General features: G+C 36.7%; 1 long non-coding RNA gene across 1 annotated transcript in view; it reads right to left on the bottom strand.

The window, feature by feature from the left end:
- LOC145785972 (uncharacterized) overlaps positions 1-24,728 on the bottom strand; it is a 57,660-nt gene extending 32,932 nt beyond the window's left edge. Inside the window, exon 1 of the long non-coding RNA XR_014291230.1 lies at positions 24,662-24,728. This is a non-coding gene — a long non-coding RNA (uncharacterized LOC145785972). The remainder of the gene's footprint in view (positions 1-24,661) is intronic.
- Positions 24,729-24,940: the final 212 nt, after the last annotated feature.

The raw sequence follows: 24,940 nt of genomic DNA, 5'->3' as shown, positions 1-24,940 counted from the left end.
AAGAGCTTTTTTTTCAAGAATTTGGATTGCAGTTTTCCTTGTTTTTGATGAATCGTGTTTTTGTTCTTTGAAGTGCTGCTTTATAATATTTGTTTGAAGTGCTGCTTTAGTTAATTTGTATGTATGTTATTCCTGAAGAGGACATCTTGTGATGTCGAAAACGTTCGATACTTAATTTGTTGCGTAGTTTTATGTTTATGTAAATGTAATAAACTTGAAGATGCTAAACTTGATCACGTTGCTCGGCTTCGTATGCCTATGGTTCAACAAGACAAACTCTCTACCGAAGCTTTATAATATTTGTTTGAAGTGCTGCTTTATAATATTTCTTTGAAGTGCTACTTTATAATATTTGTTTGAAGTGCTGCTTTATAATATTTCTTTGAAGTGCTGCTTTATAATATTTGTTTGAAGTGCTGCTTTATAATATTTCTTTGAAGTGCTGCTTTATAATATTTGTTTGAAGTGCTGCTTTATAATATTTGTTTGAAGTGCTACTTTATAATATTTGTTTGAAGTGCTGCTTTATAATATTTGTTTGAAGTGCTACTTTATAATATTTCTTTGAAGTGCTGCTTTATAATATTTGTTTGAAATGCTGCATTATAATATTTGTTTGAAGTGCTGCTTTATAATATATAATAATACTACGACCCGGAATGGTTTCATGGAAGCGTGGAACTAAGAAAACACGAGTATTCTTTAGTGTTAATTTGTTTAGATTTAGGCCTATGTTGTTTGGAAGCTCCAGGCTCCAAATTATCATCTCAAAGGATTTGATGGTGAGAGGCACAATTTGGGTTCTTTAAATTGCGTCGACGTATTATCCACAGCAATTCCAACCTTGTTCATTTAACTGCCATCGTCCTGATATGATAACGCTGCCCATGCATCCACCTCAATCAACCATCCAAGTAGGTGTTCCAGCAATTGACTTCAAGGCACCCGTTTGTTTCAACTGAGATCCAACTGCTAAACTCATCCACTAGGCTTCGTTTCATTAGAACATTTCTTCCAGCTTTCCAGTGTGGTCAAGGAACGTCGTGAAGCTGGGGTAGTAAAAAGATTGACCCTCGGCCCAGCAGCTAAAATGGCAAATAAAAAATTATAAATGATCGATAGCTTGCTTGCAGCCGGCATTGATGTCTATAGGTGACAGCACATACTGCGACTTCATGGCTTTTGCACCACCTTTTATAGCCTTCATCTCAATTCAATAAAGTTGAAATGTTGTTTGCTACCAATTAGTCGCTCCAACTTCATCATTCACAGAAAGGATTGGTGGTTTCAAGTATTACTTGTTTTCAATGCAAAATCAAAACAATTCAAAGTAGTTTTTATTCAAAAAACAAATATAGTAATGCGCCCCTCAAAGAAGTCTTACGTTGGCCACTGCCCTTGTCTTTACCAAATTAAGATTAATGTTTGTTTGCAATATTGTTTTGTTTGCTTTTGAATCTGTCTTGCAGTAGACACATCAGGTATAACCATTGGAAAGATATTGTCACAAAAGTTAGAATATGTTTGTAACATAAAAAAGAAAAGTAAATATCAGATTTGTCTGGTACATTGGTGTCAGTGACAAAGAAAAATATGTCAGAGTGCTTGCTAAGTTGTATGACAAGATTAGCCTAATTAATGTATGCACGCAATAAAAGCATACGAATGGCGTGTTTCAAGTCAATTACAGTAACCTACACTTAACGCCGGGATGGTTATGGAAACAGGAAATCAGCCCACCTCGAAGAAGCACACGCTAAAAGATTTTACCACTTAAAAAGTCCGTCTTTAAAACAGAAACATCCGCAATGAAAGGTTGTTTTGTACAGACGGAAACTGTTTTTGGCGGACGTTGTTTTGAAATCAAATTTGTGCCATAGTTTTCGAATGCTTTATTGCGTCTCTGTGACATTTTACCCTAAACTTGGAAACTGCATGTTTTGGCAGCCGATTTAAGCACGAATTGACAGAGATACCTACTGGTGTTTCGCCCATAAGGCTGGGCTCATCAGTACCGCACCACCAGGCTACAGTACTTTCGACTCGCAAACCAGCTTTTAATTACCGTATACATCTCTGTGCTAACGTTCATCCATAACAACTGTTCAGAGTTGTAATAAAATTTTATTGACGTCTTGTTTTGTGAATTCATGTCATTTTCACCCTCCAATGGCCTACTGAAACTGTGTAGATTGTACTTTTGACGGCCGCTGGATAGCAGTAGATCCTGTCATCACGCCAACCTCTGGTGAAACAACATTCACTTTAATTCTTGATCGTTAACTTGTGTTCTCCGAAACTCATAGACTAACATCCAGCTGTTTGACAACAAACTGGTCTTAGGTAGCAGAATATATTTCAAAATGTTTACTTCTTATTCCTTTTAAACCTTATCTGTAGCGACGGGGTTTTATGAGGACGCCCCACTCTATTAGTGAAATATTCCACAGAAGGAAATATGCTAGAAATGGGAAATTTCTTGGCTTTTAGTTTTTATTCTTTGCAAATTTTACCTGTCACCTCAACTGGTCATTTTTCTACCTTCTTGTCCTTCACAATAAGCATTTCGTCTCAAGTGACTAGACATTTTCGTGCAATGGTTGTTATATATATGTCAATGTTAGTGCAATATAAATGACAGTGCAATTACTTTGAAATGTAGAAACGTTCAAAAATGCCTTATATTAATGAGCACAAGTAATTTTTTGTTTAGTTTATTTATAATTCAAAAATTTCAATTGTGAAGCTACAGTATTTTCGGAAAATTAGAATAAAAACCGATTTTCTGACGTCTTTTCATCTAAAACAATTTATTTCAATAAATTTCTTAAATAAAACTTTAATTTCTATACGCACAATACTCATGGCTATTACCTTGTAAAATATTTTGGTTCTGTGATTTTCATACTTCCAGTTATTAGCGATTAATTAGAACGGGGCTAAGATAACCCGTGACGGGCTTTCCGAGTACAAAAACAGCTCGTATTAAGATAGGGTTAAGTTTGCTATCACTTATAAAAGTATTGAGCATTTTGAAGCAAGAATTTGATCGAAAATACTGTTGGCAGTATATGAATTTATTAATTTATAAAGTAATTGCATTTTAAATCATGTTTTTTTTTGTTAAGTTTATCTATCCATTTACAGTAGATGCGCAGCAGCAGATTTTTAACATTCATTCATTTTCTTTGAAAGTGTAGTGTAGTTTTATTATTTACACAATTCAATTTTTTTTAACTCTTGCGATTTGACACGAACAGTCGCCTAAGTAGCAATAACGCAATATACTAACTTTTCTGTCTTGTCTCACAGACTAATGTGATAATCTTTTGCCCTCTAATAGATCATTATTGGGCAAAGTTCAAATTTTAAGATGGGGTCAATATGGATTTTTATGACCTCATATTGATGCCATCGTCACAAAGAAATCTGAGGTTTCTTTCTGTCAGACTAGATTCATTGAAAAATTTCAAAATATGTGTATAGGTTGCCTGAAATAAGCAAAATGCCTTCTCACCACTGGTGGCGCTAAGTGCTGCTTCTTTATGCCCCCACACTTCCCAAAATGATGCTAAATATTCAAAAGTTAATTTTTACTTGAGAGTTATCAGTAAGTCATTAGTTGAAAGTGCATTCAGTTAAAATAAAGGGTTCAACTTTCAGGATCATGGCTTAACAGATCAAAAATGGAAATGTTTAGACTTCTTGAGGCAGGAAATCGCATCATTTGAGAGCAAAATGGTTTTCATTTTCGAATTTCTCATGATCAGATTCATGGAAAACAATGCGAGAAGATAAAAAATTTGAAAATTTCTGATTTTTAAACTGATCTACTGTGCATTAGGGTGGCTCGTTTTTCAACTTTATTTTAAATTCTCTCGGGGTAGTGGGGAAATGGTGCCAATTAGTGAAAAAGCAATTAAGACAAAATTTGTGATTTGTAAAAAATTGTCTTCACCCTCCTTATGGGGCCCAAAAATCAAGAAATGGAGTCAAAAGTAGTATATAGTGAGTTTTATCCTACGGATTGGTGCTTGACGTCACTATGACATCACGTATGACGTTGCTGGATTGATGACATCATTCGATGACGTACATTGACGCGATGACGAAGCTGGAATAACGACATCATTCGATGACGTCAGCTGTATTGTATTGGAAACCCAAGGGCTTCATAGTGTAAAGCAAACACCAATCCGAATCGGATTGGTGGTTGACGTCACAATGACATCACGACACTGAAATGACGACATCATGAGATGACGAACATTGAAGCCGTGACGTAGCACTTGACGAAGCTGGTTTGACGACATCATTCAATGACGCATAGTGAAGTGTGAGACAACTATGTTTGGATGACGCCATCATGGAATGACAGCGTGTTGTGTGATTGACAGTTGATGGAAAACCAACATGTGACGTCAGGACGATACGTGACATTACAGCCACCTCGAAGTACAACAATAAGCGGTGTATGACGCCAGCAGACCAAATAAGTGACGTTGTGATGCGTGCGTAACAAGACAAAGTTCAAGACACAAAATCGCAATTAGCGACGTCAAGGCAGACGCAAACAAAGTACAGATAATGAACAAATTAGATTGTTTGGACGCTAATAGTTTGAAGACGTGTTGCTTTGACTGGTTGGAATTATTTCAACAACTAACACACATTGCGGACATGGTGGTGTCACTGGTGGATAGCCGGCTTCACGTTTGAAATAGTATTCATTACCACACTCCTCACAGCGATTGTGACGGAAGCATAATCCGCACCGTTTGTCATCACACAAGTGATTGTATCTCAAATCATCGTAGCACTTGATGCACAGGTAATTGGATATACAGCGACATCGGTCGTAGTCGCTAATGTTTAAATTGCCCCAGGCTTCCAAAAACTTGATATCATCACAAGACATTTCTTCAGGATGCATTGCCTTCCGACATGCCCAACGCGTGAGGTAGTCCAGCTTTGCCTTTGCAAACGTTGCTTGAGTCATGCCTTTACTTACAACAAGTGTGATATTTTGCTACAATCTGTGAAACGTTGAAAACATGTGAAAAAGTTTGCAACAACAAACAAAACGTATTTCATACAACTCAATAATGCGGACTCAATAATGCCGACTCAATACTCAATAATCCAGATCATCTGGAGAGACCGGACCATAGAAATCGGCGGGGTCTGGATCAAAGAAGGGCTGAGCATCTTCCAAAATCTCAGGCTGAAAAGGGGGTATGTCTTCAACCAACCACGCCCGGATCACCCTCAACAGCAGAGTCTTCTACTTCATCATAAGAATCCTCCGGAATCGATGGTGGGATCAAACCTTCAACCGAAATGTTACCAGGGGAATCCAATTCAGTGACATCAGAATCGTAAAGTGATTCGGACAATGAAATTGCAATGCATTTGCTGATGAAGCCAATGTCTGATGACTGATGCAATGCTTGTATAAATACCCAAAAAGATCAAGATTAAACCAGCCCTAGGCATACAGCAACAAGAAATGCCATGCCGTACGCGGTAGAAAGCTTAGGATGGCACTACAAAGAAGCGGTTGGTGTCATCCGCCAAGAAAGGTAGTAGCATCGTGCTGACGCGACTAGATCAGAAGCAAGGCGGCTAAACCGAAAGAACAAACACAAAAGCTATGTTGACAAACCCGCCGGAAGCGATGAAGTTGCTGATTACCCGCCACTTCGAGGTTGAATTTCATCTGTTTTGCCTTAAATCAACGGCTATTGCAAGTTTTTCTTGGCAATGGCATTCTTTTTACTTTCACGTTGTTTCAATGTCGAGAAAACTGCAAGAAACTTTTTCAAGTTTGAGAATTTTTTAAGTCTCTTCTACCTAATATATACCAGTGCCTCAACAAATCCTTCACTCGATTCAGTATAAAGTTGCCAATCCAGCATCTGCAACATTTTGCTGGCATAGGAAAAACAAGAGCTGGCTTCGCACAGTCATCCTAAGTCGAAAAAGTTTGATTTGACGTTAAACATAGCAGACATTTTAGTTGAAAACTTCCTTTAAAACCAAACAATGAACACAACATATATAATGGGTTTTTAACCAACTTTTGCATAGAGATTACTCTACTGCCAAAAACCTTCTTACCACATTCGCTGGACTTATGTGTCATTTAGCACTTTCGTGTTATGTATAGCCTATTGTACTAATGATTTTAATTCGTTTATGCTTTACATTTTGATTTTGCCTATTACTGCCACGCCACTGAGATGACAACATAGTGTTTAATAGCCTACTCTTGTAGACAGCCACAAAACAAAATATCGTATTAAATTTCGTTTTCATTTCGAAAGTTTGCTTGTCAAAAGATTGCAAGAAACTTTTTCAAGTTTGAGAATTTTTTAAGTCTCTTCTACCTAATATATACCAGTGCCTCAACAAATCCTTCACTCGATTCAGTATAAAGTTGCCAATCCAGCATCTGCAACATTTTGCTGGCATAGGAAAAACAAGAGCTGGCTTCGCACAGTCATCCTAAGTCGAAAAAGTTTGATTTGACGTTAAACATAGCAGACATTTTAGTTGAAAACTTCCTTTAAAACCAAACAATGAACACAACATATATAATGGGTTTTTAACCAACTTTTGCATAGAGATTACTCTACTGCGAAAAACCTTCTTACCGTACCACATTCGCTGGACTTATGTGTCATTTAGCACTTTCGTGTTATGTATAGCCTATTGTACTAATGATTTTAATTCGTTTATGCTTTACATTTTGATTTTGCCTATTACTGCCACGCCACTAAGATGACAACATAGTGTTTAATAGCCTACTCTTGTAGACAGCCACAACAGAAAATATCGTATTAAATTTCGTTTTCATTTCGAAAGTTTGATTGTCAAAAGATAACTTTTAGTTTCATATTGGCAAAAAAAAAAATTGAAGTCAAACAGGCGTTCTTAAGCTAAGCTTGCAAAATATTTGTAATAAGTAAATCCAACTCTATATTCAGTGGCCTTTTAATATAATAATCTGAGAAGAAATTTTATAATTTCAAAGTGAGTATCAGATGAACATGATACTCCAAGGCAGGTACGCGCTCAGTACTGTGCTGCAAACAATGCAAAATCTCATTTCGCTAAATGCTCACCCGCTGTAAAAAGCATTGTATTTCGCTCTTATTGTATGTCCTTTTACGCATCCCAGTTGTGGAATAAGTTTAGATCTTCTAGTATAAAACGATTACGTGTTGCTTACAACGATTCTTTTAGAATATTGCACAATTTGCCTCGTTATGTCAGTGCCCGTAAATATCAAGTAATGTAAAATATAACAACGTTTGATGCTTTATTGAGGAAAAACATGTTTTCGTTTATCAATCGTTGCATCCACTCTTCAAATCGCTTTATATCAGATCTGATTGTTTTTATCGTTCTGAATACTTTCAATTCTTCCAACGCTCATTGTACATAAATTTGTAACAGTAGATAGCCCGTTTAGTGAGCTTTTAAACCGACGGCATCCAAAACGGCTCTCTGTGACCTTTGTGCATTTGTAGTTTGTGTATTTCGTTGTTTTTGCTTTGGATATGGACAACTTTGTCTGATGCAAATAAATAATAATAATAATAGATCCCATGTTTTTTTTAATGTAACTTTTTTGAAAGTAAATTGCTCTGTGGTTTCCAGAATAAATTTTAGTTTTCTTTGCTTAACTCTGATGATGTCAGGACGCTTAGCGTATACAAAAACAGATGTTATGGGAATAGTAAACATGCTAGAATTAGGTAATTGTCAAATTAAAATTAATGAACAACACACTTGCTCAGAAAGTACATGCTTATGCAAACGCCATCAATTATGCAGCATGGCCAATTTCATTTTATGTTTCATACCATTTAATGACATTTTTTGATGTATCTCCATTACAACCTGCATCGTTGACAAAGGGTTACAGAGGGTACTTTTGGACGCGCGCCCAGGATGATTTTAGAGGCTTGTAACCATTCTAAGGGGCTGGGAAGCTTGAATAAACCGCCTGGCGTTCGTTGGATATGGTGCGTTTTTCTTAAAAGTGCCTAAATTTGGAGCCTGAGAGTTTGATTGCTACCGGGCCCGAATTATCCTCTCAATCGACCTAGCTGCGACAATACGTTTTCATGTTGGAAGCATTCACAAAACATGAAAACACAAAGCCCAAGCTTGTTGCAAATTTTGCAATGCTTTTGTTGTGCTTACCAGTCATAGACAGGCTATGATCACGTAAGTACGTTTTTTCCAGATTTCATAATCTACCTATGGGCACATTAGTCCACATACCGCTAACGAGGAGAAATGCCAGTTGTTTCCAAAGTTATCCCTGCATAATTACTGTTCCTGTACGTGGCACAAACTGTTTAACAAACCCACTCCAGCCACGCAAGTAAACAAATCTTGAAGTCGAGAAATGAAATAAGTAAACTACAATTGTTTTAACAGTGTAATGGAAAAGTATTAGAAGCAACAAAAAACAAAAACATGTTAAGCAGTTTTCAATGTTATTTACAACTGCTTTGAGACTATTGACAACACTCTCGTTTGTGTTTGTGGAACTACGCTTGAGCAACTTACATAACGGCTCGCCTTGACAAAGCTTTGCTTTGAACAATTTTTTTTTTCTTTGAAGGTGTATTTGTAGTGCATGCTGGTTTCTCTACCTACAATTTCCATTCATCTCATTTGGTTGTTTCTGCGTTCTGTTATTCGTTTAAAGGGTACACTACCCGTAATTTTTATCTAAATTTTTTCCCTTAAAGGAGTGACTTGTGAAGGATCATGTAACGTATTAAGAATGAACAGGTTTCTTGCTTTTGTACTGTACATAGAGATTGGCTTTAACTGATGCTTATCTAGCCTATACGTCATCAGAGGAGCGCATCACTTTGCAAATTGGATATCTCGAGAAGAGTCTCGTTCATTTTTTAAACAATAGCAGCACACTGTCGTCAATCGTGACGGGAAGTGGGCCGACCCAAGAACGCCGAGCAGTTCCACAACGCCGTACAGCTTGTCAACGATATTCGGAGCAAACTTGGAGAACCCAAGGCCAAGTGGTGGCCGCCTAATCTTTTTTTTTTTTTTTTTTTTATTAAATGCTTCGCATTTAATTCTATTTATTTATTTATTTTTTTTTTAAATGCTTCGCATTTAAAATGTAATTTATTGCAATAAAAAATCCTATATTGTTCAACGCGTGCATCATTTTATGTGAGAATATCTGAAAAGCATCCAATTACAGGCTATCGTTTTTCGACCAACCAGGACATATGTGCATCACATAAAAAACGCAATAAAAACAACATGCTTTGCTGTAAGGTCCTTGCAATCGCGTCGAGTATGACGTCTGAGAGCAAAACGATAGACATGATTGGCAGATTGCATCTGGACATATAATACCATAATTATCCCTGTTTGTAAGAACAACAAAGGCAATATTCAGGATGCTGGAAATTACAGACCCATTGCAGTGGCAACTGTAGTGTCCAAATTATTTGAACATTATATCCTTGAGCATATTTCACCGTTTTTAAATATATCTGACAATCAGTTTGGATTTAAGCCAAAACATGGCACAGATTTATGTGTTTATCTTTATAAACAAACAATATCTCATTACATACACAGCAATAGTCCTGTGTTTAGTGTATTTCTTGATGCATCTAAAGCATTTGATAGAGTTAATCACAATATCTTATTTAACAAGTTAGTTTCACGGAATGTTCCTATGTGTTTTGTACGATTATTGAAGCATTGGTATAAAGAACAAATAATGAGAATAAAATGGGGGAATCAAATTTCTGACCCCTTCCATGTCACCAACGGAGTAAGGCAGGGAGGGGTTTTAAGGCCTTACCTGTTTTCTTTGTACATAGATGACTTATCGACTGCATTGAATTCCCTAGATGTCGGATGTAATACTGGTTCATCTCACTTGAATCACCTAATGTTTGCAGACGGCTTGTATGTATTTAGTCCAAGTGCTGAAGGTACCCAAAAACTCATTGATGTGTAAGAATCCTATGCTTCTAGACATGACATTATTTTCAACTGCAAACAAAACTGTTGGATTGGTCCATCAATGTCGCAAATTTAAAGTTTTGACCTCTCCATGCATGTGGCTGTAGGCCTACAATACACAAAGTAAATTTGTTAGACAAGTGAAATATTTAGGAATACTGATTGATGATCCCATCAGTGATGACGCAGATATTAAAAGGCAAGTGCGATCTCTTTATGTCGCTGCCAATCAGCTTAGGTCCAAGTTTGGAAATTGCTCTACCGAAGTTAAAAATGTAATGTACCAATCATAGTGCATGCCAATGTATGGTTCGCAACTATGGTGTAACTATAAAACTTCTACTTTAAATCGCATACGCGTTGCTTACAACGACTCGTACAGAATTATCCACAATTTGTCGAGATGCGACAGTGCTAGAGTGTGTCAGGTACAGAACGACGTGTTAACATTTGATGCTCTATTAAGAAAAAATTGCTATGCATTTGTAGAACGTTGCAAAAGATCAATTAGGCTAATCCACTTTTGAGCAATGTCGTGTTTTCTGATTACTATTTTAATTCTACATTTTATATTCACTACAACAGTATTTTGTACGTTGTTTGATGTAGCCTGCTTGATGTTATGTTAGTCTGATATTTTGTGTGATGACTGTTAAAAATTTGAATTCCATGGACTTTGAGTCTGATTGCAAATAAATGATAATAATATATTAATAAGGATTTTTTATTGCAATAAATTACATTTTAAATGCGAAGCATTTAAAAAATAAATAAATAAATAAATAGAATTAAATGCGAAGCATTTAATAAAAAAAAAAAAAAAAAGATTAGGCGGCCACCGCTTGGCCTTGGGTTCTCCAAGTTTGCTCCGAATATCGTTGACAAGCTGTACGGCGTTGTGGAACTGCTCGGCGTTCTCTGGGTCGGCCCACTTCCCGTCACGATTGACGACAGTGTGCTGCTATTGTTTAAAAAATGAACGAGACTCTTCTCGAGATATCCAATTTGCAAAGTGATGCGCTCCTCTGATGACGTATAGGCTAGATAAGCATCAGTTAAAGCCAATCTCTATGTACAGTACAAAAGCAAGAAACCTGTTCATTCTTAATACGTTACATGATCCTTCACAAGTCACTCCTTTAAGGGAAAAAATTTAGATAAAAATTACGGGTAGTGTACCCTTTAAACGAATAACAGAACGCAGAAACAACCAAATGAGATGAATGGAAATTGTAGGTAGAGAAACCAGCATGCACTACAAATACACCTTCAAAGAAAAAAAAAATTGTTCAAAGCAAAGCTTTGTCAAGGCGAGCCGTCATGTAAGTTGCTCAAGCGTAGTTCCACAAACACAAACGAGAGTGTTGTCAATAGTCTCAAAGCAGTTGTAAATAACATTGAAAACTGCTTAACATGTTTTTGTTTTTTGTTGCTTCTAATACTTTTCCATTACACTGTTAAAACAATTGTAGTTTACTTATTTCATTTCTCGACTTCAAGATTTGTTTACTTGCGTGGCTGGAGTGGGTTTGTTAAACAGTTTGTGCCACGTACAGGAACAGTAATTATGCAGGGATAACTTTGGAAACAACTGGCATTTCTCCTCGTTAGCGGTATGTGGACTAATGTGCCCATAGGTAGATTATGAAATCTGGAAAAAACGTACTTACGTGATCATAGCCTGTCTATGACTGGTAAGCACAACAAAAGCATTGCAAAATTTGCAACAAGCTTGGGCTTTGTGTTTTCATGTTTTGTGAATGCTTCCAACATGAAAACGTATTGTCGCAGCTAGGTCGATTGAGAGGATAATTCGGGCCCGGTAGCAATCAAACTCTCAAGCTCCAAATTTAGGCACTTTTAAGAAAAACGCACCATATCCAACGAACGCCAGGCGGTTTATTCAAGCTTCCCAGCCCCTTAGAATGGTTACAAGCCTCTAAAATCATCCTGGGCGCGCGTCCAAAAGTACCCTCTGTAACCCTTTGTCAACGATGCAGGTTGTAATGGAGATACATCAAAAAATGTCATTAAATGGTATGAAACATAAAATGAAATTGGCCATGCTGCATAATTGATGGCGTTTGCATAAGCATGTACTTTCTGAGCAAGTGTGTTGTTCATTAATTTTAATTTGACAATTACCTAATTCTAGCATGTTTACTATTCCCATAACATCTGTTTTTGTATACGCTAAGCGTCCTGACATCATCAGAGTTAAGCAAAGAAAACTAAAATTTATTCTGGAAACCACAGAGCAATTTACTTTCAAAAAAGTTACATTAAAAAAAACATGGGATCTATTATTATTATTATTTATTTGCATCAGACAAAGTTGTCCATATCCAAAGCAAAAACAACGAAATACACAAACTACAAATGCACAAAGGTCACAGAGAGCCGTTTTGGATGCCGTCGGTTTAAAAGCTCACTAAACGGGCTATCTACTGTTACAAATTTATGTACAATGAGCGTTGGAAGAATTGAAAGTATTCAGAACGATAAAAACAATCAGATCTGATATAAAGCGATTTGAAGAGTGAATGCAACGATTGATAAACGAAAACATGTTTTTCCTCAATAAAGCATCAAACGTTGTTATATTTTACATTACTTGATATTTACGGGCACTGACATAACGAGGCAAATTGTGCAATATTCTAAAAGAATCGTTGTAAGCAACACGTAATCGTTTTATACTAGAAGATCTAAACTTATTCCACAACTGGGATGCGTAAAAGGACATACAATAAGAGCGAAATACAATGCTTTTTACAGCGGGTGAGCATTTAGCGAAATGAGATTTTGCATTGTTTGCAGCACAGTACTGAGCGCGTACCTGCCTTGGAATATCATGTTCATCTGATACTCACTTTGAAATTATAAAATTTCTTCTCAGATTATTATATTAAAAGGCCACTGAATATAGAGTTGGATTTACTTATTACAAATATTTTGCAAGCTTAGCTTAAGAACGCCTGTTTGACTTCAATTTTTTTTTTTGCCAATATGAAACTAAAAGTTATCTTTTGACAATCAAACTTTCGAAATGAAAACGAAATTTAATACGATATTTTCTGTTGTGGCTGTCTACAAGAGTAGGCTATTAAACACTATGTTGTCATCTTAGTGGCGTGGCAGTAATAGGCAAAATCAAAATGTAAAGCATAAACGAATTAAAATCATTAGTACAATAGGCTATACATAACACGAAAGTGCTAAATGACACATAAGTCCAGCGAATGTGGTACGGTAAGAAGGTTTTTCGCAGTAGAGTAATCTCTATGCAAAAGTTGGTTAAAAACCCATTATATATGTTGTGTTCATTGTTTGGTTTTAAAGGAAGTTTTCAACTAAAATGTCTGCTATGTTTAACGTCAAATCAAACTTTTTCGACTTAGGATGACTGTGCGAAGCCAGCTCTTGTTTTTCCTATGCCAGCAAAATGTTGCAGATGCTGGATTGGCAACTTTATACTGAATCGAGTGAAGGATTTGTTGAGGCACTGGTATATATTAGGTAGAAGAGACTTAAAAAATTCTCAAACTTGAAAAAGTTTCTTGCAATCTTTTGACAAGCAAACTTTCGAAATGAAAACGAAATTTAATACGATATTTTGTTTTGTGGCTGTCTACAAGAGTAGGCTATTAAACACTATGTTGTCATCTCAGTGGCGTGGCAGTAATAGGCAAAATCAAAATGTAAAGCATAAACGAATTAAAATCATTAGTACAATAGGCTATACATAACACGAAAGTGCTAAATGACACATAAGTCCAGCGAATGTGGTAAGAAGGTTTTTGGCAGTAGAGTAATCTCTATGCAAAAGTTGGTTAAAAACCCATTATATATGTTGTGTTCATTGTTTGGTTTTAAAGGAAGTTTTCAACTAAAATGTCTGCTATGTTTAACGTCAAATCAAACTTTTTCGACTTAGGATGACTGTGCGAAGCCAGCTCTTGTTTTTCCTATGCCAGCAAAATGTTGCAGATGCTGGATTGGCAACTTTATACTGAATCGAGTGAAGGATTTGTTGAGGCACTGGTATATATTAGGTAGAAGAGACTTAAAAAATTCTCAAACTTGAAAAAGTTTCTTGCAGTTTTCTCGACATTGAAACAACGTGAAAGTAAAAAGAATGCCATTGCCAAGAAAAACTTGCAATAGCCGTTGATTTAAGGCAAAACAGATGAAATTCAACCTCGAAGTGGCGGGTAATCAGCAACTTCATCGCTTCCGGCGGGTTTGTCAACATAGCTTTTGTGTTTGTTCTTTCGGTTTGGCCGCCTTGCTTCTGATCTAGTCGCGTCAGCACGATGCTACTACCTTTCTTGGCGGATGACACCAACCGCTTCTTTGTAGTGCCATCCTAAGCTTTCTACCGCGTACGGCATGGCATTTCTTGTTGCTGTATGCCTAGGGCTGGTTTAATCTTGATCTTTTTGGGTATTTATACAAGCATTGCATCAGTCATCAGACATTGGCTTCATCAGCAAATGCATTGCAATTTCATTGTCCGAATCACTTTACGATTTTGATGTCACTGAATTGGATTCCCCTGGTAACATTTCGGTTGAAGGTTTGATCCCACCATCGATTCCGGAGGATTCTTATGATGAAGTAGAAGACTCTGCTGTTGAGGGTGATCCGGGCGTGGTTGGTTGAAGACATACCCCCTTTTCAGCCTGAGATTTTGGAAGATGCTCAGCCCTTCTTTGATCCAGACCCCGCCGATTTCTGTGGTCCGGTCTCTCCAGATGATCTGGATTATTGAGTATTGAGTCGGCATTATTGAGTCCGCATTATTGAGTTGTATGAAATACGTTTTGTTTGTTGTTGCAAACTTTTTCACATGTTTTCAACGTTTCACAGATTGTAGCAAAATATCACACTTGTTGTAAGTAAAGGCATGACTCAAGCAACGTTTGCAAAGGCAAAGCTGGACTACCTCACGCGTTGGGCATGTCGGAAGGCAATGCATCCTGAAGAAATGTCTTGTGATGATATCAAGTTTTTGGAAGCCTGGGGCAATTTAAACATTAGCGACTACGACCGATGTCGCTGTATATCCAATTACCTGTGCATCAAGTGCTACGATGATTTGAGATACAATCACTTGTGTGATGACAAACGGTGCGGATTATGCTTCCGTCACAATCGCTGTGAGGAGTGTGGTAATGAATACTATTTCAAACGTGAAGCCGGCTATCCACCAGTGACACCACCATGTCCGCAATGTGTGTTAGTTGTTGAAACAATTCCAACCAGTCAAAGCAACACGTCTTCAAACTATTAGCGTCCAAACAATCTAATTTGTTCATTATCTGTACTTTGTTTGCGTCTGCCTTGACGTCGCTAATTGCGATTTTGTGTCTTGAACTTTGTCTTGTTACGCACGCATCACAACGTCACTTATTTGGTCTGCTGGCGTCATACACCGCTTATTGTTGTACTTCGAGGTGGCTGTAATGTCACGTATCGTCCTGACGTCACATGTTGGTTTTCCATCAACTGTCAATCACACAACACGCTGTCATTCCATGATGGCGTCATCCAAACATAGTTGTCTCACACTTCACTATGCGTCATTGAATGATGTCGTCAAACCAGCTTCGTCAAGTGCTACGTCACGGCTTCAATGTTCGTCATCTCATGATGTCGTCATTTCAGTGTCGTGATGTCATTGTGACGTCAACCACCAATCCGATTCGGATTGGTGTTTGCTTTACACTATGAAGCCCTTGGGTTTCCAATACAATACAGCTGACGTCATCGAATGATGTCGTTATTCCAGCTTCGTCATCGCGTCAATGTACGTCATCGAATGATGTCATCAATCCAGCAACGTCATACGTGATGTCATAGTGACGTCAAGCACCAATCCGTAGGATAAAACTCACTATATACTACTGTCAAAAACGCAATTTTTTTTTAAATATTTTCAGTTTGGGTAGATACATTATTGTTTAGATATATCTAATTAACCTAAAAAAAAAATTGGCGTCATTTGAACTATTCCTTCAGCTTCCTCACAGCTTCTGAAAATTTCCATTTTGCTGAAAATTTCGCATTTTTGTTTGTGGTTACATAACTACAAACTTCGTCAGTGACGTAAATTCAAATAAAAGACGTCACTTTTTCCTACCAAATTAACCCAATTTCATTAAAAAATGACGCAACAGCTCAGGGCAGGTCTATAAAGAGAAATACAATGACGTTTTATAACTGGCAAAATGTCTAACGCAATTATGTATCATGTAACCACCCACAAAAATGCGAAATTTTGGCCCCAGCCCCATGAAGAGGCTGAAGACAATTTTTTACAAATCTCAAATTGTGTCATGAGCGTTTTCTCACTCATTGGCACCATTTCCCCACTACTCCGAGAGAATTAAAAAAAAAAGTTTAAAAACGAGCCACCCTACTGTGCATGGACAAATACCAGATGAAGAAATTAAATAACATTGTCCGTTCAGACACCATTTATACTTTCAGTATCAGAGCAAAAATAAACCTAGGTAGTGATCTATGCGGGTGTAATGTTGGGCCACGTTTCTGAACTTGATATCTTATTTGCTTGATTTGTGAAATGTAACGAAGCCACTTATGCTTTAAAAAAGAATACACACTTAGCCCACATCATAATGGTTACGAAAACAGGAAATTAGCACGTGGTATTAGTGTTTACCAGTTAATAAACGCTTTGTTTATTAAACAATAACAAACGAAACAAGGTTTGTTTGGTACTGACCAGAATTTTTTTCGACAACTCACGGATTTCAAATCCATCTTGCAGTATATTCTTCCAAAGTCCAGGCCTGAGCTACAGCTTTGGTGCAATGTATCTGCATCGCACCTTTCATGCAATACAATCTGGAAAAATAGAAATTCACGGAAAACAATTACGCATCATTTAATCAGATCGACATAAAGCAAACATTTTTTAAACATTGCAAACTATCTTGTCTATGCATCCGCAGACAGAAGTAGCACGGCAAAGAGCAAAGCGAACACAACCAACTTATTCATTGTTGATAGTTTTGTATTTAACTTAATGACAATATTCGACTTGCCACGACTTATGTATAGTTAGAAGCGGGATGTTTGGGGCAAAGCTAATTTGTCTGTTCATATCATAAACTTTGATATCTCGTTCAATAGCAAATCAACAACTGAATGGACACTGGTTGATCAAGGAAAGGTAACTCGTCACAGATAGTTGAAATCGTCCACCTCGTTAGCTCAGTGGTCACGCGCCCGGCTCAAGACCACACGGCGCTGGTTCGACTCTCGCGGTGTGCGTTTGAGCAACGCGTTTCAGAACTGCTCTCCATTCAGTGGCACCTAGTGGATGGAATAATTCACAGGCAAGAACAATTCAACAATAGAAAAACTTCACTCTGCCAATCTCGGTAACCGGCCATGAGTCAAGAGCCTCTACAAGTATGCGAAACTACCAGGAATAACCTTTCAAGGCTTTGTCAGTTCGAAGATAAAGATTCAAAACCAACCAACCAAATTCTAACATTGATCGGTTAACTTGGTTTTACAGTGGTTTGCATTAAATCTTCAGAAAATCCTTAAGTCATCCACACCAACAAAACTATGCAGAATTTACTTAGGATTCAACAATAGCATCGATGCCAAATAGACTCAATAAAATCAGAGCAACAAAACGATTGAACAACCAACCAATTTTCAATGATCCTTTATGAAGTTACCACCAATTCTTCTTCTTCATCCATTGCATCGTACTGTAAATCAAGAGCTATGTAGCGGCCCCGCACTCTCTCTGACGTCACGCGCGCTGAATCCACTTGATTTGTGCGAATACCGCGGGCTTTTAGCTCAATCCTGTGTCTCGCTTAGAAATCTAGGAAATTTAGTTTTAGGAGTTGTGACTTGTCAGCAATGAACTTTTGGAAGAATGCCTAATCGCATTCTGACTAGGGCTTCATGGACATGTAGATTTGGCGTTATGTTATATTATATGGTTGTGGACAGCGCTGGCAATGCTTAGAGTAGCGCTTTCCCAATCAAGACTAAGACCCTTCTTAAGCAACTATAACCATGATTCCTGACTCACTTTTGTTACTTAATCTGACTTAGCGGTATTCAGTTTTACTCAGTATAACTCAGATAAATTCTTTGCTTCTGAAGTCAAACAAACCATGTAGGACGACAGCGTATTGTACTGAGTTCTGGTGGTGGAATCGTTAGTTGTTCTGGTGTTTTCATTTGGTGTTCTTGTTGGATTCTGTCGTTCAGCGCTACTCAGTTAAAATAAGTCAATAAACGAATCAATAGTGAATACCTCGTGTCCCGGTCACTCCTCGCCATTCAATCATGCCCAGGAGTGTCGCCGTCCTACTGACGGCTGTGTATGGGCGAGCATGCTAATCAGCAGCGTCCACTACAAGCCACTTTTGTCGACTTGTGTCGTACATACAAGGACTTTTTCAAGAGTAATCAAAATGTGCAATATTAATTACACAAATTGGAAGGAAGCTGCAGAGGATAGGTTGGATTAGAGATCTGCGCTGATGAAGATGTTGCAACGCTTGAAAGGTTAAAAAGAAAAACACTACAAAAAAGAACATCAATTACACCAACAACAGGCTCTCCCGTAAGATATTAAATATCTCAAATGTAACCGAACTTTTAAAGCTAAGATTGGACTCATTAGCCATTTAAAAACTCATTGTTAGCGTTTTCATTACAAAATCCATCATCCTTGAAGACGAGGGACAGCGATCATGGCCATCACAACATTAGCAATATATTTTGTCGTAACCGAAACAGCTCTGAATTCTTCAGCAAAATTTATAAAAGCATCGCTTATATATTAATCTTCAAGTTCAGTGCTTTCTAACTTTTCTTTTTTCAACCTTTCTAATCCATGCACTCTTGCAAATTAAGATTGGCGTAACAATTAACAAACTTTTTAACCGTGCTGGTATTTGTAAGTTTTGATCATTCGACAGTCTCCCGACTATAAATTGAAAATTAAAAATCTCTAAATTAACCCCACGAAAAACTAATAGCAGCAATTGCAACGACGGAAGATGAAAAAACTCTCATCACAGTCTCGCAGCACCAAACCGCCGTTTTGAAAAATGATATAAACTTCATCGTAGTTTCTTGCAAAATTCCCGCCGTAGATTTTATATGCAGCGCATATTATAGAATGAATAGTTGATAGACCATCCCGACTATGCAGAAGTGGGTCTAGAAAAAGTTGAGAAAGGACCAGGGTTTTAACAAAGTAAAATTTATAACATAAATGAACATTGCAATATAAAACTTAATGTCCAAATAAGTAAAACGAAAGGGGGTGTGGTGGGCTTGCTCTCCAGAAAATTTGGACAAATTAGTTACATTCTTGCTTGGGTCACTTTTTAGGCATTTTTAGAAGCAGTATTTTCTTTATCGAGACTTTGTGTGCAGCCAAATTTATCAAATTAAAATTGGATTAGGATAGACGTTTTCTTTAGAATTTACGTTAGCCGACTCAATTAGCTAATACAACATGTGCTTTATTGAAAAAAAGTGTTTTTTTATCAATCCGATAAACAAGAATTTTCGCGATATCTTCAACTTTTCTTGACACATTTTGTGACTGACATGATTTTAGATTTTATTTTCTGTAAACACAAATTGTACATTAGTACGTTTGAAGTTTTCGTAAAAAAAATTTCGAGCAGTTTTATTAGCATAATTAGCATAATATTACCATATACACTTTGCTGATATACATTAATTATCAACATAATTATATATATTGCAAAGTGCACAAAATGGTTTCCATGTTTTGAATCTTCTTTTCCAATGTCATTCCAATTTCTGAAAAAAAAAACATAGATTGTCGTTAATTTTTGAACTAAGGATATGTTGTTTTTTTCCAAAAAGCCATTGGTCTGCAATTGGATTATTTTGCTGTGTAGCTGAGAGGTGAGTGTTCTGCACGACACTTGACGACAGCTAGCGGATGGAATAATTTGAAAACCACAATAATTCGATCAATGTCAGTAACAAAGTTTGCATTAATAGTTCAAAGCATCTACAAGTATGTGAAGTTGCTTGTGGGATGAAGTTTTTCAAGAAGTATTTTCGTCTGATGTTGAGTATTCTAAGAAACCAATTTGTTAACTTAAGAGAGTAAATCTGAACTTAACTTTTTCCTTTCATATTATTGAGGTAAAAGACCAGTGCTACATCATTGTGACGTAGTTACTATACATGCTTTTGTAACCACAGAATTTTTTTTTATTACATCGCAGCATTTTATCAACATTTATCTAGTTTATTGCTTGTTGAATCTAAAGTTTCTAACTGTACAGTTGATAAACTTGTTAGAGGCTTTCACTAACTAAACATAGTTCGAACTTTAAAGCCACGTTAGACTTTATGTGAAGAAAGGAGCGTTCTTCCTGGCTATCAGCACAAGGCTAACAGCAACGGAGTGGTAAAACGGTCGAATACCCTTGTCGCAAGAATACGGTGAGATATTGAAGAGCCCAGCCTCATGGGCGAAACACGGTGTCTATCGCTGTTAATTCTTGCTACAATCGGCTGCCGAGAAACGTTAGACTTTATGAAGACACATTTAAAAAATATATTTGAAGCAGCGGCAACTGTTTCATATTTAGTGAATTATTGTCCGTCAACTTGTATTGTCCATCTGCCAAATTGGATCACATCGAAGGATATTGAAACGTGAATCTTATTCGCAATTGGCACTCAGCAAACGGAGGTTTCAGGATAATAATGTATTCATTGCGCTTGTACGTGATGCTTTGTAAGCGCTTAGAGCAGTGCTTTTTTAACCAGTGGTGCACGCACTACAAACGGATTTGTGACCTGCTGCGATGGGATGCGGGAGTGTTGAATAATTGAGGCAGTGCCGGTCTTTGGGGTGTGTAAACCGTGTGATTGCACAGGGCCCGTAAATTAAGGGACCCGCAATTTACTTAGAAAATGCAGTAATTTTTGTGATTTTCAATGGAAAATTTCGATTCACAAGCAAGTACCGGTAACCTTGAAATCAGTTGCGGCGTTAGGGTGAGGCAAGTGCTGAGATTGTCGCGTCGGGCCACCTTTACAAAGTTACATGCTTTTAGGCCACCTACGACATTTCACTATGTGCCAAATAGTTAACATTGCACTGTGACAACAGAATTTCGTTTTGTGACAATTGCATTTAAATAGAATACATGCTACTTTCAATACAAAACCATCGTTATTATGCCAGGTATATGTAGTTTTAAAACTAAACATTTAAAAGGCCCGGATTTTTTAAACGCCATGTATCAATTTGCTTAATATTCTATGAATTCAGGAAACTTCACTCTTGTGAAAATTTAAATGCATGTTACTTCCAGTATTAAACTATCATTGTTATGTCCTATGCATGTAATTTTTAAAATCTAACAGTGGGGGGCCAGATTTTTTTTCAAAACGCCATGTACCAAATGTTTAACATTGCTCAGTGACAACAAAAACCAAAATTTTCAGTCTTGTGGCAACTGTACTTAGATACATGTTACTTCCAGTACTAAAATGTCATGGTTATTCCATAGCTTTAAAAATAATAATTTTGGGGCCCGGATCTTTTCAAATTGTGTTAAGTTCATTACTTTGTAGTACCCAACCTAAACGATTTTTAAATATTAGTACACTTGTTATTTTTGAAGTTCTATTATTAGACTGTTGACTGACTATTAGACTGTTGACCGATCCTTTGGTACTTAGACAGTGCAGACAGACCAATTACACTTGTTATTGTTATTGTTTTTCAAAATATTTTTAAAAAACTCTTTCAAAATATTTTGCAACGAAAAATTTCAAAAATTATCATTGTAGTGATGTAGCGACAAATCGTAAAATATTACTTTTAAACTTTTAGTTTGACTGTTAGCACAAACCTTCAAAAGTCTACAGATTGTGACAGGCCTGGCCGCATCTTGAGATATCTCTGGTTCATTCATTTATAAGTTGAACAGATGCATATGAAAAACTACTGTTTCATTATTTTTAAACTTACTGTCACAATCAATATGCGAAGACTCACGACCGGCTACGTTATGTCTTGACCAAGCGTACTGTTTTAATTGTAAAATTCTTATGCTATATGTTATTATCGGTTACTGTCCTGTAGTGACCTCTTATTGCGAAATCTTTATTATGTGATGTATTTCCAGAACATTCTGTTTACGTGCAAGTCGGGAATATTCTTTGCTTGACTTGCCAGGTGTTGGGTGTTGTGACATCATAAAGATGTTTGCCAGTTGTAAAACTTGACAGAACAATGAGTTCTTATGATGTAACGTTATCTTACCTTCTCGAAGTTACTAGACCATCAAACCTACTATAAATAATTTGCGTAAATGATTATTATGAGAGACTGTAGATGGTTGTTGTAGTTAGAAGTAGAGAGTATAGTGAGACGATTGTTGATTGAAGTTGAAGCTATTGAAGAGAGCTGGTGCTATTGTAAATTGTGATCGAAATTAGAATCATATGAGTGGGTGTGATTGAATCACGAAGTCGATTAAGAATTATAAGCGCTGGAATTTATTGCTGTTCATTGTTACTTTGATTATTTGCTGGAAGTGTTGAGCTGTTCGTTGGAGTCCTTCAAGTATTTTCATATATCATTTCACTAGTAGAACTATTGGACATAACTGACTGCTTTTCGGTGATATCCCATTAAACTACGTCATTAATCCTTTCCAAGTCTCTTTCCTGGTAAGAGATAAAAAGAATCGTGAAACTTACCAAAATCATTTGTTGGTTAATATCCCTCATCAGCGTCAGCATCATATTGGGCATCCTCGTCACCCAAACCTCCTGCTTCATCACCACGGCGGCGGCAGTGACGAATACATCTGGCTCGTCGTAAGGCACAACGCCGATCGTGTCTACGGCACGGAATTCGTCGGCATCGATACACGCAAGACCTTCTGAAAAATAAAAGTTCAAAAATAATGATTAGGGCAAGTTTTTGTTGCACTAAAATCGTGAAAAAGTTGCACTTAATTTTAGCAAAAGTTGCACTAAAAAGTTGCATTTTTAAAAAGGTGCAAAAACTTGACCTCGAAAGACTAGACACAACCTGTTTCCGTTTATGCGGGCTTGGCCAAAAGCCAAGTCATACTTTCACTTCTAATTTCGTTCGGGCACTGTCGTGCTTGACTGGGGTTGTTGAACTTCTAGCTTGCAAGCTAACTGTTGCGTCATAGATAACATTGAAATGCAGCTAATCCATCGCATGGCTCTTTGTTATGCAAATCAAAGAGAATAAAACCATACTAGAAATAGTTTTATAGCATGTTTTTTTAAATTACTCCTTTACATTTTGCGCAATACTTGATAAAAGTTGCAGAAAAATGTTGCATGAAAAATAGAAAAAAAGATGCAAAAAGTTGCAATATAAAATTCCTACAAACAGCTTAAAACATCATACTACATAAATTCTGAGTATTTAGGAAGCTGTCGGAAGCAGTAAAAAGAAGTTGCAAAAGTTGCAAAAACTTGCCCTAATAATGATGCAATACCATCATATACGGCATTTTATCAAAACAATTTGGATTAAAACGCTACAAACCAGTAATTAGCAGGGCAACCAATTTTTTTACCTAGAAAGCTTGAAATTTTGACTTTATAATTTACAAACTTTTACCTAATTTTGATCCATAACTTTCTGCGTTTGCAACCCAAATGCGAAATACAAAGCATATCAGAAATTAAACCATTAGGTAAAGATATCTTTTTTTTTCTAACAAAATAAAAGAAAAATGTGGAAGACTTAACGACACCACAGCTAACAAACAGGTAATGAAAGTCACTCGAAAAACTGTAAAAGATAAATATAGAGTATCTTTAAATATCCCGAAATTACTGAGAGGGTTCTGCAGTATTATACTTCAACACCAAGTAATGTTTCACATTATCGCCTAAATTTTTCTAAAATGGAGAAGCTTCTCTACTGATACAGAAGTTGCTTGGAAGTTCCTCAACAGGCTATATGTAGTGAAACATCATCTCGTCATATTTTCACAATGCACTTGATGTCATTCCTTCAGATTCTTGCTAATTGCTTGTATATATTGTTTAACCTTGGGCATGATTATAGGCTAGCTAAAGACAAATTTGAGAACAACAGGAAGCTAAAACACAATACTAATGGTTTGAGAATTCACCTAACCAAGAACAAAGACCACGTTACATGCCTTCCCCGCCTAGCCTACTTATTCAATCGTCAGTAGTCGGCGAAACAAGATTATTACCTCAGAAACTGCAACAAATGGATTATTACATCAGAATAGCAACAGAAATTGCAACAAAAAATCAGTATCTGTGTAGTTTTAATAAAATATCAATAGAGAGAAGAAAAACTACGTTAAAAGAAAATTTTGACCTAACCATGAAATTTGACCTTTTTTACCTAATAAGTTTGAAACTTCTCTTCGTGTCAGCCTGCAATTTTGTTTATGGACGTTTTATAAACTTTGAACAAGGCAGAAAAATTTTGATTTTATTGACTTTTAGTTGCCCTAGTAATTAGGTAATGTGGCGTTTAAACAAATTAATACAGAAACTAATTTTACTGTAGTTAAATGTTACAAACCTTCTTCTTCTTGTTAATGCATCAGCAGACAGAAGTAGCACAGCAAAGAGCAAAGCGAACACAACCAACTTGTTCATCGTTGATAGTTTTGTATTTAACTTTATGATAGTCTTCCACTTGAATAGTTAGAAGCGGGATGTTCGGGCAAAACTAATTTTCCTGTTCCTGTCACGATCATTGATAACTCGTTCAGTAACTAAAATTGTTGATAGTTCTGGAGGAAATATTAAAGATTGAAGATGAACAATTTATCTTGAAGCTTGTTTCAACATTTTTTGA

This window comes from Aplidium turbinatum, chromosome 16 (genome assembly GCF_918807975.1).
Source record: "Aplidium turbinatum chromosome 16, kaAplTurb1.1, whole genome shotgun sequence".
NCBI lineage: Eukaryota > Metazoa > Chordata > Ascidiacea > Aplousobranchia > Polyclinidae > Aplidium > Aplidium turbinatum.
The sequence above is the reverse complement of the archived record's forward strand: the minus strand, read 5'-3'. Positions and strand labels throughout refer to the sequence as shown.